The sequence below is a fragment of the Heteronotia binoei genome, chromosome 2 (assembly GCF_032191835.1).
Source record: "Heteronotia binoei isolate CCM8104 ecotype False Entrance Well chromosome 2, APGP_CSIRO_Hbin_v1, whole genome shotgun sequence".
NCBI classification, from domain to species: domain Eukaryota; kingdom Metazoa; phylum Chordata; class Lepidosauria; order Squamata; family Gekkonidae; genus Heteronotia; species Heteronotia binoei.
Window position 1 is genome coordinate 134,279,592 of NC_083224.1, and position 14,176 is coordinate 134,293,767.

At 45.0% G+C, this 14,176-nt stretch overlaps 1 protein-coding gene across 5 annotated transcripts in view; it reads right to left on the bottom strand.

Annotated features, from left to right (window-relative positions):
* Positions 1-11,761, bottom strand: part of ZZZ3 (zinc finger ZZ-type containing 3) — a 97,695-nt gene extending 85,934 nt beyond the window's left edge. For 2 of the 5 annotated variants that reach the window (XM_060232050.1, XM_060232046.1), the window contains exon 1: positions 10,975-11,103. The gene's annotated coding sequence lies outside the window, so the exon portion shown is untranslated. Of the gene's footprint in view, positions 1-10,967; positions 11,104-11,411 lie in introns of those variants that run through there. The other 3 variants (XM_060232047.1, XM_060232049.1, XM_060232048.1) reach the window with 3 other exon arrangements.
* Positions 11,762-14,176: the final 2,415 nt, after the last annotated feature.

Here is a 14,176-nt window from a genome sequence, read left to right on the forward strand (position 1 = left end):
GGACTGAATCAAATGCATAGGCAAACTTATCCTACTATAGAATTCGACTTGCAGACAGCAAGCATATTCACAGCCAGTCACCACAGTAGCACTGCAGCTGCCCACAAATGCCTCAGTACTGCCACTGAACACATTACATGCCTGCAACAGGCAACAGTCAGGTGGATCTGGCATGGACAATATGCTTATATTCTCACAGAAAATATTGGCTCTGGAGTCCAGTAAACAGCAGCTATTAAAAACAGGAATAAAAAGAACAACTGACTACATAATGAAAGTAATCTCTTTGTTTCCATCTCTCACGATACGACTTGAGACCTAACAAAAATGACAGAAGTCGTTATCCTCTTTTATAAGAGCACAACATCCACTTGCTTTTTTTTATGTCTCAGAATACCCAAGCCAAATGCCTATCCAAATTTTGGCAATCTGTTTAACCTTGAAACATCAACAACAGTTCTGGAGGCCTCATTGCAAAAAAGATGCAGGTAGAATGAAGTGGGTGCAGAGGAGAGTGACGAGGATGATCAGGGGCCTGGAGACAAAGCCCTATGAGGAAAGGCTGAGGGACTTGGGAATGTTTAGTCTAGAGAAGAGGAGGTTGAGGGGGAACATGACTACTCTAAGTATTTGAAAGGCAGGGAGCTGTTTCTGTTGGCAGCAGAGGAGTGGACTTGCAATAATGGATTTGAGGATGAGATGGTGCCATCTGGACATTAGGAAAAACTTTTCAACAGTAAGTTGTTCAACAGTGGAATCAGCTACCTAGGAAGGTGGTGAGGTCCTCCTCACTGGCAGTCTTTAAGCAGTGGCTGGACAAACATTGAAAGGGATGCTCTAGGCTGATCCTGCACTGAGCAGGGGTTTGGACTAGATGACCTGTATGATCTCCAGGGCCAGTGCGTGGGAGTAGGCTAGGTAGGCAGCCACCTAGGGCACCATCTGGCCTACAAGGACACTGCTGGGTGCCCCTCCCCACCACTGTTGGTGGAACAGCAGGCCGAGAGCAGCAGGGCGGCGCATCAGCATGTGCTCTCCTCCAAGCCCACCTTCCCTTGCAAAAGGTGGGCTTGAAGGAGAGCACACCCAGCCCAGCCACTCTTGCTGAAAGACATATGCGGCTCGCCCGCAGCCCACGGGCTGCAGGAGAGCTGCATGTGTGCAATGCACTCTTGGAAGGGCTCCAAGACTGCCCTAAGAAAGGCAGTCTTGGGAGTGCATCCAAGAGCACGCACACTGGTCGCCCAGAGCCTGCCCAGCCCTCCCCTGCCACATTGATGCACCTGCCCTCCCTGTGGGCAGGGGTGTGGTGGCGGGGCAAGAGCAGGCAGGACAGGCACTGGCCTGGGACGGCAGAGGCCCTAGCATTGGCCCTAATGGTCCCTTCCCTGTGATTTTATGATTCTATAAACACATTAAACCTAAATCAAGATGGAGACTGATAAGAAAAACACCAGCTGTATCCCTACTCTCTGAAATTTTAAATCATTTTTTCTTAAGCATCACAAATATTTGCATTACAGTTGAAGAAGCATTTTCTTAAAATTCTGGCTATTAGTAACAGCTTAAAAGTTTGTCAGTAATCAGTGGAAAAACTGCTGAGAAAGGCAGCAGATGTTGCAGATAAATTTCAGCAAATTAGATCTCCAATTATAAGAGCATTCAACCTTTCCTAACGTTGATTGAACAGAAATAGGCTGGGGCAGTGGTGTGAATACAGAATTTTGCTTTTTGTTTACAAAGCTCTTGTTCTTAACAAATATCTATATATCTATAAATAGATATAGATATAAGAAAGTAAGAGATCTTGTACTAAATTGCAAGTTGCCTGAGATTAAATCTATTTTTTTGGGTTTTCCCCTCATGTTAGCCAAACTTCGATTACCTTAGTATGATTTTAGACCTTGAATTAACTTGATAATCTCCCAAAATGATCTCCTATTTGAAAACTGAATGTAGTCAGAATGTATGAAATATATTCAAAAATACTTAAGCAGAGAAATAAATGTTGACAAGAAAACATGAAAACCTTCTGATGAAACTATCACATATTGGAAAGAAATATGTTTAAAAACAACATGTTTCTTACTGTACATAATTTAAAAATGAACATAACAAAGCTCTCAAAACATTAAATATTTTAGTATCACCATAGAGATTGCATGAATTGCCTAAAATAACAAATTTACGAACTATGTTCCATGGTGACTCCTCCCATTCAGTGGCCATCACACAAGATTTATATTATGCCATGTGTAAATAAAATATTCAAACATATAGCTCATAATAAAAATATGCCAACATATACACACAAACATACAGCTCATGATCAATCACATAGCTGTTTAATCTGATCAGGGTAGATTAAAAATAACGTCTTTCTCATACAAAAAGGAACCCAACAGAAATCTAAGCAGATTCTGACTTTTCTTGGTCTTACAGTGAGTAACATATACCTCAGTAATCTTAACACATTTCTTAACCTGTGTACTTTGATGTTTTAAAAGTTATCTTGACTCTTCACTTTTCTCTTTTTTTCCAGCATATCGATATTCTGCACCTCACTACAAAGTTATGTACACTTGAACAGAGTGTTCAAAGCTGTAGAAAAAATTCTGATTAGAATGATTAAATATTATTTTCTTGGGCATCACTAAGTTCAGATACTCACAACTAGGCCATTAAGCACATAAAATCAGAGATAACGCTGAAATCCTCAACACATTTACTTAGAAACATGGGGAAGAAAATTATACAGCAGTATCATTTCATGGAAAAATTCCCCTTTCTAAAGATTGTTCCACAAAACTAAAAACAATAAATTGATTTGACTGCTAATACAGTATTAGGTAAGTTTGATAGTTGAAAAGTTGTAACATTTATCAGGAACTTATCCCTAAAGTTGTGAATGTACCTGATTGGTTATGTAAGTCAAGTCAAAAACAAAGCTAAAATTCTTATTTATATACCTTCCCTTATAGTTACCTATCTGATATGAAATCAACAAACGAAGAAAATAATGCTAGGGAGAGCAACAAGGAAACCTCAAATAAGCAGACAACCGTGTCCACAATATATTGTACACACTGCTTTAGACATAATAGTTTTCAATACCTTTGACTTACATTTGAACCATGGAAGGGCAGCAAAAGCCATATTATATTACCTTAATATTTCTACAGATATTGCTACAATGACAATGATTTCTACATGCAGGTGTATACCACCAAGATAACTTCATAGGATATTCAAAAGAATTTGTATTTCTTCAAATATTGAGTTAATTTCGATTCAGCTTACAGCTGCTAAAATGGTTACTGCAGCAATACTGGAAGAAAACAGAACCCCCGTCTATAAAACACTGGTTTGTGTTTGGAGTGTAACTTTACAAAGGATGTAATGGAATGTCTGCAAAGTACACATCAGTTTTGGAAACACTAGGCGATCTCTGTAATATATTACAATGAAAAAAGAGAACATAAGAACATAGGAGAAGCCATGTTGGATCAAGCCAATGGCCCATCCAGTCCAACACTCTGTGTCACACAGTGGCCAAAAAAACCCAAGTGCCATCAAGAGGTCCACCAGTGGGGCCAGAAGCCCTTCCACTGTGCCCCCCACAAGCACAAGAATACAGAGCATCACTGCCCCAGACAGAGAGTTCCAACAATAAGCTGTGGCTAATAGCCAATGATGGACCTCTGCTCCATATGCTTATCCATTCCCCTCTTGAAGCTGGCTACGCTTGTAGCCACCACCACCTCCTGTGGCAGTGAATGCCACGTTAGTTACTCTTTGGGTGAAGAAGTACTTCCTTTTTTCAGTTCTAACCTGACTGCTCAGCAATTTCATTGAATGCCCACAAGTTCTCATATTGTAAGAAAGGGAGAAAAGTACTTCTTTCTCTACCTTCTCTATTCCATGCATAATCTTGTAAACCTCTATCATGTCACCCCACAGTCGACATTTCTCCAAGCTAAAGAGCCCCAAGCGTTTTAACCTTTCTTCATAGGGGAAGTGTTCCAACTATTAATCATTCTAGTTGCCCTTTTCTGCACTTTTTCCAATGCAATAATATTTTTTTTGAGGTGCAGTGACCAAAATTGTACACAGTACTCCAAATGAGGCCGCACCATCAATTTATACAGGGGCATTATGATACTGGCTGATTTGTTTTCAATTCCCTTCCTAATAATTCCCAGGATGGTGTTGGCCTTTTTTATTGCAATCGCACACTGTCTTGACATTTTCAGTGAGTTATCTACCACGACCCCAAAATCTCTCTCTTGGTCAGTCTCTGCCAGACAAAAGAGACAAAACATATCCTTCTGCTTTTTATGAATATACCCTTATAAATCCTCTCTCCCTTTTCTTCTTGCATAATATATGCAACATGCCCTGGGGGGGGGGGGGGAATTCCACATAAAGTTTTTAATTTAAACCACATCTGATAACCCCCCCCCCCAATTAAATCGGTAAATATTTGTTGCTATTGGGTCATACAATTAGGAGAATTTTTAAAACTCATTGCTAAATATAAATAAAAACCATACAAATAAAACAAATCAGATGTCTTATTTAGGCCATCTGTTAACTTTCCTGAAAGTGTTCACATGCTAATTTGTCCAGAAAACTCTCTTCACTGTATTTATCTGGGAGTGAATTCCATTGCTAAATCAGACTTTCTGTTCACTATTCAAGCACAGGAATATAAAGGCGGGGGGGGGGGGGGAGAAGGGAACAGAAAATTCAGTGAAAAGGTTACCCTTTCCCATTCCCTACCTGAGGACTTTCTCCCCCATTTTCTGATGGGATTTCCAGGGAGTACTGCGGGGGGGAACCTCTCATATTATATACATGTACATCATTTTCAAGTGTCTTTAAAAGTTTAAATGTAAATAATTTTGACAACAATTACTATGCTTAATGATAATACATTATGAAAGAATTCAGTCTGTCTTAATACATGCTTGGAGTCCTACCTTCTTTGATTCAAAAGAGTTTCTGTCCAAATACACTTTCTTTTGTTTACTACTGAATTTTATTTCTACCTTTAACTTTTAATAATCAACATGACCCCATCTGCAGATAACTAAATCTGTGTGTCAGGGCCATGTACACATGAAATTTTACTGAAAACCTAAAGAAACCCCTAGGTTGGCAGGAAAAGTTGGGGAAGTCGACGAAAGGTTGGGGAAGTCGACGAAATTCTCTCAACTGCACGCTCTACAACCTGTGATCTCGACCCATGCCCCTCATGGCTAATTAAATCTTGCCAGAGGGAGCTTAGATATCCTATACGGGATATCATAAATAGATCCCTCTTGGAAGGGCAATTCCCAACATCTTTGAAAGAGGCTATGGTCCGCCCTCTCTTAAAAAAGAGTACAGCAGACCCGGCCGAATTGGCGAATTATCGACCGGTCTCGAACCTACCATTTTTAGGTAAGGTTTTAGAGAGGGCAGTAGCGTCGCAGTTGCAGGGCTTTTTGGATGACACTTCCGCCTTAGACCCCTACCAGTCCGGCTTTCGTCCGGGTCATGGGACGGAGACAGTGCTGGTCGCCTTGATGGATGACCTCCAGCGGCATCTGGATCGAGGCGGCGTGGCGGTGCTGATGTTGTTAGATCTGTCGGCCGCGTTCGATACGGTCGACCATCAGCTACTGGCCCGCCGGCTCGCCGACACAGGGATAAGGGGGTTAGCTTTACAGTGGCTTTCCTCCTTCCTTGATGGACGGGGACAAAGGGTGGCAATTGGGGGGGAGCTGTCCCGGAGGCACCCCCTAGTGTGTGGGGTGCCACAAGGGGCAGTTCTCTCTCCGATGTTATTTAACATCTACATGCGCCCCCTTGCCCAGATTGCCCGGAGGTTTGGGCTTGGGTGCCATCAATATGCAGATGACACCCAGCTCTATCTATTAATGGACGGCCGACCTGACTCCGTCCCAGAAAGCCTGGACCTAGCATTGCAAGCCGTGGCAGGTTGGCTCAGACTGAGCGGGCTGAAGTTGAATCCAACGAAGACAGAGGTCCTTTGCTTGGGTCGCGGTGCCCTGGGAAGGGAAATCCCCTTGCCGATTTTTGACGGTGTGCTGCTGAAAGCGGCACATAGGGTCAAGAGCTTGGGGGTTCTTCTGGAGCCTTCACTATCAATGGAGGCACAGATAGCGGCCGCTGCCAAGTCCGCGTTCTTTCATCTCCGACGGGCGAAGCAGTTGGCCCCCTTCCTAGAGCGCCGTGACCTAGCAACGGTGATCCATGCTACGGTCACCTCGAGACTGGATTACTGCAACGCTCTCTACATGGGGCTGCCCCTGTGCCGAACTCGGCGGCTGCAGCTGGTGCAGAACGCGGCGGCTAGGCTGTTGTTGGGACTCCCAAGATGGGAGCACATACAGCCGGGGCTGCGCGGACTGCACTGGCTGCCAGTGGGATACCGAGTTCGTTACAAGGTGCTGGTTATCACCTTTAAAGCCCTATATGGCCGAGGACCTGCCTACCTGAAGGACCGTCTCTCCCCATATGAGCCCCAAAGGGCATTGCGGTCGGCTGGAAAAAACCAGCTGACCGTCCCTGGGCCAAGGGAGGCCAGATTGAAGGCCACCCGAGATAGGGCCTTCTCTATTGCTGCTCCACTGCAGTGGAATCAACTCCCGGTAGAGGTGCGGGCCCTGCGGAGTTTGGAACAGTTCCGCAGGGCCTGTAAGACCCACCTCTATAAACTAGCCTTCAACCAATGATAAACTAGGAAATGCCTCTAAAAAATTGCTCTTGGTTACTGAATTTTATGGAATTATTGAAGATCGAATGTTTTAGCACCATTGTAATTTGTAAATTTTAACTTGTAATTTGTCTTAACTTGGATTTTATTTGCAATTTATGTAATCTGATGTATAATGTATTTTATGTTGTAAGCCGCCCTGAGCCTGCTTTGGCGGGGAGGGCGGGATAGAAATTAAAAGTTATTATTATTATTATTATAAAAAATGAACACATTAAAAAAAATGGCAAGGGGGGGTATAACCCCCAAATTGGACAACAGAAGTCTCTACAATTGCCAACACCAGCTTCAGGGACAGGAAGGCATGAGGATAGATGGAAGAGGAGAAACAACATGGGGGAGGAGAGATGGAAGCTGCCTCCACCAGGGCAACAATGCTTAAGGAACAGCTACCTAAGGAAGCCAGGCAATCAAGCAAAGCGGCCCAGGGAGAGAGATAGCTGAGCAAGCAGAGCAGTGGGTGGGTGGCAGTGTGCTGAGGGGGATAAGGTTACATTGGTGGGGAAATAAATTGTGGGAGGAAAAGAAGAAAAAGATCAGGAAAAGTGAGTGTTCAGCAGCAGCAGTGTCTGGAATAGGAGGGGAGCTACAATAGGGGGTCTGCAGTTGGTTGCAGACTCCCTCTGAGCATGAACTTGGTCAGTGCTCAATACCTGCCTCATTTGGCTTCTCTTTTCCACCTGGTGGTGAACAGTAGCAGACTGAAGAAACAGGAAACCATGGAATGCAAGGGGGAAGGTGAAGACCAGCGTTGGGAATAAGGAAAGGATAATGGAAGAAAAAAAAATGGGAGGCATTGGTAGGTAGCAGGTTGGGGGGGGGGAGCAAAAGCAACCCCCCCCCAAACCATTCCATGTGAGTTTCTCACAGGCCTCTGCTTTTTCTTACTTCCAAGATGGCAGAAATATGTGGTATGGTAGCACAGAGTGTAGCAGTTTGCAACTCAAATGCCCTCTTTAACATTTCTGTTTAGCGTATTCTGCAGAGTAACAGAAATGTGGGAGCCTTTCTGACCTTCTCAGGTAGGTCATTCCTCAAGGTAGGAGCCACCACAGAGAATGCACATGAACAGGTGACTGCCTATTCTACCCATTTGAAGAATGACATGATCAGATGGCATGGCTCAGATGAGCAAAGATGCCACAGCACAGCATAGTGAGGGTTGAGGTCTTGATGGTATGTGGGTCCAAGGCTATTAAGAGCTTTGTAGGTGCTAACTAATAACCTGAAGTGACCTACCAACCAATGGAGTGACTGTAGAATGGAACTGAAGTTTCTGAACTGACTTTAAGGGCAGACCAATGGAGCCTTCAGGTTACAGCAGAATGGAACCATGTAGCCAGACAGGCTGGCTCAAGGTAGGGAGACATCTTCTAGACCAAATTATTTTTTGCAGCTGCATTAACTTATTTTTTTCAGTAGCAGTGTAAATCTTAGGCACTTTACTGAGTCAGTGAGGGTCACCTGGATTTAATCAAATATCTTTCAAGACCTCACTCTTCCCAACAAGCATCTCTTCTGCCTTGTCAGGATTCAGTTTCAGTGTGTTCACCCTTAGCCAATCCACCACAGCAGTAAGGCTCAGGACTTTTACAGCATCTGTGGGGGATCTGGATAAAGAAATGTACAGCCAGGTATTATCAGCCTATTGATAACAATCTACTTCAAACTAGAAATGATTTTTCCTAAAGGGCTTACATAGATATTAAATAACATGGGGGAATAAGACTGAGCCCTGTGGAACCCCACAGGAGTGGTTCCACACTGATGACAACTAGTCTCCAACAGCAACTCTATGAGCCCTTCCATAACGTACCAATTAAACCAATCCAAAGCACTTCCCTTAATCCCTATTCCTCCAGGCTTTTTTACAACATGGCATGGTCCACTACATAAATATATATAATATGTGTAATAAAAAGATGTCTTCATCTGAAAGATGTATGAAGAGCATAAATAAAATGAAGAATGGGGAGTGTGGTGTTGAAGATTTCACACACCTTGCACCCTACTAACTGATTTCAAATATAAGTTTGGAAGGAATATACATACCTAAAACCCCATGACTAGGGGTACACTGGACCAATTTATTCATCACATTTATTAAAAAGCGTTGGTTAACTTTCAGAATCTTAAACTATTACCTAATATTTTATTTCAGCATGGAACTGTCTTCTTTTGCAGTGCATTACAAATGAGCTGCAAATACACCTATGATTTAACAGAACTAATGTTACTTGTTTAATTGTACATAACTAGCAGAAATAGAATAGTTACATGACAGCCAGTGTGGGGTACCTATTATAATGCTGGACTAGGATCTGGGAGATGAAGGTTCAGATCCCCACTCTCCCATGGAAACTTTTTGAGCAGCCTTGGCCAGTTACAGACATTCAGCCAACTTTCTCACAGAGCTGTTGTATGGATAAAAATGGAGAGGGTCAGAGAAATGTAAGCTACTTCAGGAAAAAAGGTAAGGTATAAATAAAAAACAAAAATGTACTAAGATGAGTAGCTGTGTTAGTCTATAGTAACAGAAAAAAGAAGGAATCCAGTAGCATCTTAAATCCTAATAAAATCCATAGCAGTTGAAAAGAGAAACAGCCCAGATATTTGAAGGAGTGAGCAGGGACTCATAAAAGCTCATACCCTGCCATGAATTTTGTTATTTTGTAAAGAGCAAATGTTCTAAGAAAGTTACTTAATAAGACAAAAATTAACTCTTTGAACTGAGATCTGGATTACAGAAGCATGGTCAGAGTGCTTCATTTTTGCTAATAAATATGAAATTTAGTAATTTCTAGAAGTATGTTAAGAGAAAATTCACTCTTTCTTTATTCCTATATATAGAATATCTCAATGTAGTTGAGATACTAACACTAAAATTCTATTGCACTTTCGGCAAGTGAATTAAATCACAAGACACAAAAAACTAAATTCTTAATGGGAAAAACCCTGCGAAAGTAGAAACCAGAGCCAGATTAACAATTAGGCCAAGTAGGCACTGGCCTATGGGACTCTACACCTTTAGGGGCCAGCGGCTGGCTCCCCGCCCCCTGGTTTCCCCCACTTGCAGCCCTTCCAGCCTGCAGGAGCAGCCAGCAACTGAGCTGTTTTTCCGACTTCCTTGGTGTGGCAGCTGCTGGAGTTGTTGCCAAGTTTGCCTCTCTCTGCTTCTTCCCTGCAGCTTAGTAAAAGGGGCTTTTAAGAAGGTGCCTGTAGGCTGCAGTGGGGGCCATGGGAGGGCACTCAGACTCTGAGATAATTTGTGAGGGAGCCCCCAAGATTTTGACTGCCTATAGGCCTCCACAGGGTTTAATCCGGCACTGGTAGAAACTCCATCAGTACAACACAAACTAGGTGACCATACAGGTAAGATGAAAAAAGGAAGCACAGTGTATACTATAACGTCTCAAGGGTACCTAAATCAAACAGCAAATTGAATGGAGAGTGTGTATTTACATATTAGAAACTAGCAAATCAACCACAAAGTTAACAAGGAAGATATCGTTAGTGGATTATATTGTGAAAAACAAATGGCCCCAACTACGTTTTCAGGCACAACCTGGGTTCTGCTTGTGCTACCTTCTTTTAAAATACCCTGCTATGGGTGGCTAAAAAGAAATTAGAGCCAACCGGTGTATTAAGGTCCAGTAAGCACCTGACAGCACACGAGACTTATTGGGCAGTAATGTGGAGCACATAAAGGCTGAACACGAAAACTATGGGACTCTACGCACTAAAGAAATAAAAAATGTGGGCATTTGCAATGCAAAGAAACTGCAAGGTCCCAACTACACTCTGCAGCATAGCACTGAGGGAGTATTAGCAAATACAGCAGAATAAGGCTTTCTTTATAGAGGGTGCCAAAGATGGTCGCAGGGATTGCCTGAATTCGAGGACGGCGAATCCTGGGACTGGAGAGCAACGCCGGCAACAACAGGGGGCGCCACAGATCTACATGGGAGACCGTGGTGGGGACGGCGTAGAGCCGCAGGGCAGAGTTAGGACTGGAGGGGGAGGGGGAAAGCCCAACGCACCCAAAACTCTCTTAAGTCCAACTCCCTGTAATGTTCAGCCTCGCGCGTCGATGGAGTAAGAAGATGGCTCTAAAGAATCTCCCTCTCACCGCGCTACCACTACTGCCTTCGCTCGCTCGCTTCCCTCCCGGTTTGCCCGTTACCCATTACCCATCACTCTCAGCGCAGCGCCGCCATCCTGCCTCCGGTCAACTCCCACGGGAAGGTGACTGACCTCGCGAGAACTCCCACTTCACCCCTCCCGGGAACCAACATGGCGGCAGCAGCGCGCACGTGTCCGTGTCCCAAATACACAACAGTAGCCTCAACCCTTGTGCGTGCGTGCTCGCGCACGTGAAGGGTGGAAACAGAAGGAGGCGATGATGTCGACACCATCACGCACGCGATCTCCCCCCCCCCCCGAACTGCCAGTGTTCGAACGAGGCGCGCGAGCCACCTCCGGCACGCGCTGGTCACATGGGGCTATAATACCACCCACCATTTCCCCCCCTCCTCCCCTCGCGCAAACTCAGCACCATCCGGGTTCTTTTGCCTTGCTTAGCTTTCATTCTCCCCCACCTCCCTTGCCCCGAGAAAGGAGGTCTAACCTGGTTGCTGGGAGATGAAGAATTTAGTCCGTTGAAACCGAAGCCATCGCTTTTTCCCCCCTTTTGCTCTCAAGCAGCCACGCCAGACACCAGCGTTTTCCTTCCCCTCCCCCACAACATACACAGCGCCTGCCTGGCTGCTCTCAGTGCCGCGCTGCAGCGCCTCTTCCGCTTCCTTCCCCTCCCGCAATCCCCTGTGCAGCGAGCAAGTGGGGGCCGCTCCCTGCAGCTCCGCCTGCTGGTTAAACAACACGGCAACTGACCGGAGGATGAGACGGAGCGCCCCTACACTGGCCCCTGCCGCTGACCTGAGCCGGCTAAAGGGAGAGCTGGCGCTGACTTTTGGTCTGGTAAGTAGCGAGTGAAGAAGAGCCCACCTGTGTGCGCGCGCGCGCGTATGTATGGGCAAGACGCTCAAACTGCCTTTGCCTGAAGAAAATGACGCGTTGTGTAGTATAATCCCAACCACGCGACTCCAGCCTGAATTCCTTGGCTCTCCGGAGCAAACGCATGGGAGATGTTCCCCTTCTGACAACGAAAGTAGAGCGGCTACAGCAGCCTGGTTCTGATCAGTGGGCAAGCGCCCCGGTAAATTTAACATGACTCATTTTTTTCCCTTCCAAATACACATTCTTCAATTCTTTGCCAACAGTATTTAAAGTGACAGAAACAGTATAAAGCACGACAGAGGACAAGAAAATGGTTTTAAAACAACTATCTACAAAATAGTGTCTATTCATTTATTTTATTTGCATCATGTATAGTTTTCCTTTCTAGCTTGAAATCAAGGTGGATTACACAGAGCGAGTCAATACCGTCAACAGGAGGGGACATTCAGTGAACAAGGCAATAAGAATTAGGGTTGTAGAAGCAAGAAGGTGTAAAAACTGAAGTATAGCATAAGTATTAACAGGACACATTAAATATGCAAAACTTTCATTAATGGGAGCCTAGTTTTGGCAAGCTATACACAGCAGTGTACCACAGTCCCTAATAATTTATCTAAGAAACTGTGAAACATTTAGTACAGTGCAGCTCTATAACTTGTGTTGAAAAGCCTTCTTGAATAAATCAGTTTTGCATAGTTTGCAGAAAGTGGAGAGAGTGGGAGCCCTCCTTAGGCAGGCCATTCCACAGGGCAGGTTTGAGGGCTTATTTGTTTTAAGATATTTACAAACCCATTTTTCTTTCTTTGGCCTAAGTCAAATAGTAACTTCAGTCTACAGCTGTATCATGTATAAAATCATGAAACCAAGAGTAAGGCCCATTGTGGACGAGTGCCCACCAGCCTTGCTGTCTTCCCACCTGCCCAAGTGAAGGCATTGACTCCCCCCACACACCTCAAGGGGAGCAGATCTCTGCCATATAGAGAGCAGTTGTAAATCTGAGTGATATCCAGTGGTTCCATAGGAGGAAATGGCATTGTAGCTGTCTAAGGTCCCACCCCTCCTCAAACCCCACCCTCTCCAGGCCGCACCCCTTAAATCTCCAGGAATTTCCTAACCTGGAGTTGGCAACTTTTCTCCTTCCCTTTATGTGCCCCTCTGACTTCAGCTTTCCATTGCCTTCCCTTCCCTGCAGCATCTCCATAGGAAAATGACAGTCTTTCTTCACAGTCTTCCAAAGCAGTTTCCATCATTCTCCCCCCCCCTGATCTGAACAACAACCCTGTGAGGCTGAAAGTCTATTACTAGTCCAAAATCCCCCCAGTCAGTTTCCAGAGCAAGAACAGCTCCTCTTGAGGTGGGGGGGAGTGAATGCCTTCACTTGGGTGGGTGGGAAGACAGCAAGATGGGGGGCGTGGGGGGACACTCGCACAGAGGCCTTTCTAGGTTGGTGGAAAATTCCTGGAGATTCTGTGGTGGAGTTTGAGTAGGGCATACGAGTTAAGGCATCAGAGCGGGATCTCCCAGATACAAGTTCTTGCTGTGGAAGCTGACTGGGTGATTTCGGACCAGTCACAGACTTCCAGCCTAGCCTGCCTCACAGGGTTATTGTTCAGATCAAAGAGGGGAGAGGAGAATGATGTAAGCTGCTTTGGTCCTCCCACACTGTGAAGAAAGACGGTTTCTTTCCTATGTAGAGGCAGCAAGGAAGGTGATGGAAACCTGAAGTCAGACGGGCAGATAAAGGGATGACTCCACCTGGGGGTTATCTACCCTACACCTGGCTGCTTGCTACTGTTCAGCAGCAGCCACCCTATGACAGCCACTGTAGCATAGAAGTTAGGACTTCAGAGTGGGATCTGCCAGACCCTCTGCCATCTAGACAGCAGTTGTAATTCTGAGTGATCTCCAGCACTCACTTGGAGATTGGCAACAGTGGTTCCCTGGGAGAAAATGGCTGGTAGCATCAAGCAGCTGACACTGTGAAAAAAGCCACTGCAAGCCTCCCTTGCACTCCCTCTTAAGTGGCACCTCCCTGCTGTGAACGAACATTCCTTGTCAGTTGAAGAGATGTTAACTGCTAGTGTGTGTGTGGATTAAAGGGAGGAAAGTAGACAAAATGAAAAGACTGAAAGACAGAGAAAGAATGAGAGAAAGAACAGAAGGGGGAGGTAGAAAGAAGAGGGTGAGAGAAAGAGAGAAATGAGAAGGAAGATAGCCTCTCTGTCACCGGCCCACTGCAGCATTCCCAGTATTCTTGCACGATTGGCTTGCAATCCATCTCTGCTGTGCCATTGGCTGATTTGTCTCTCCTGCCTGCCACTGGCCCTGTCAGGAAAGAACACCATCAGATGGCCACTGAACTCTGAGGGAGACAGT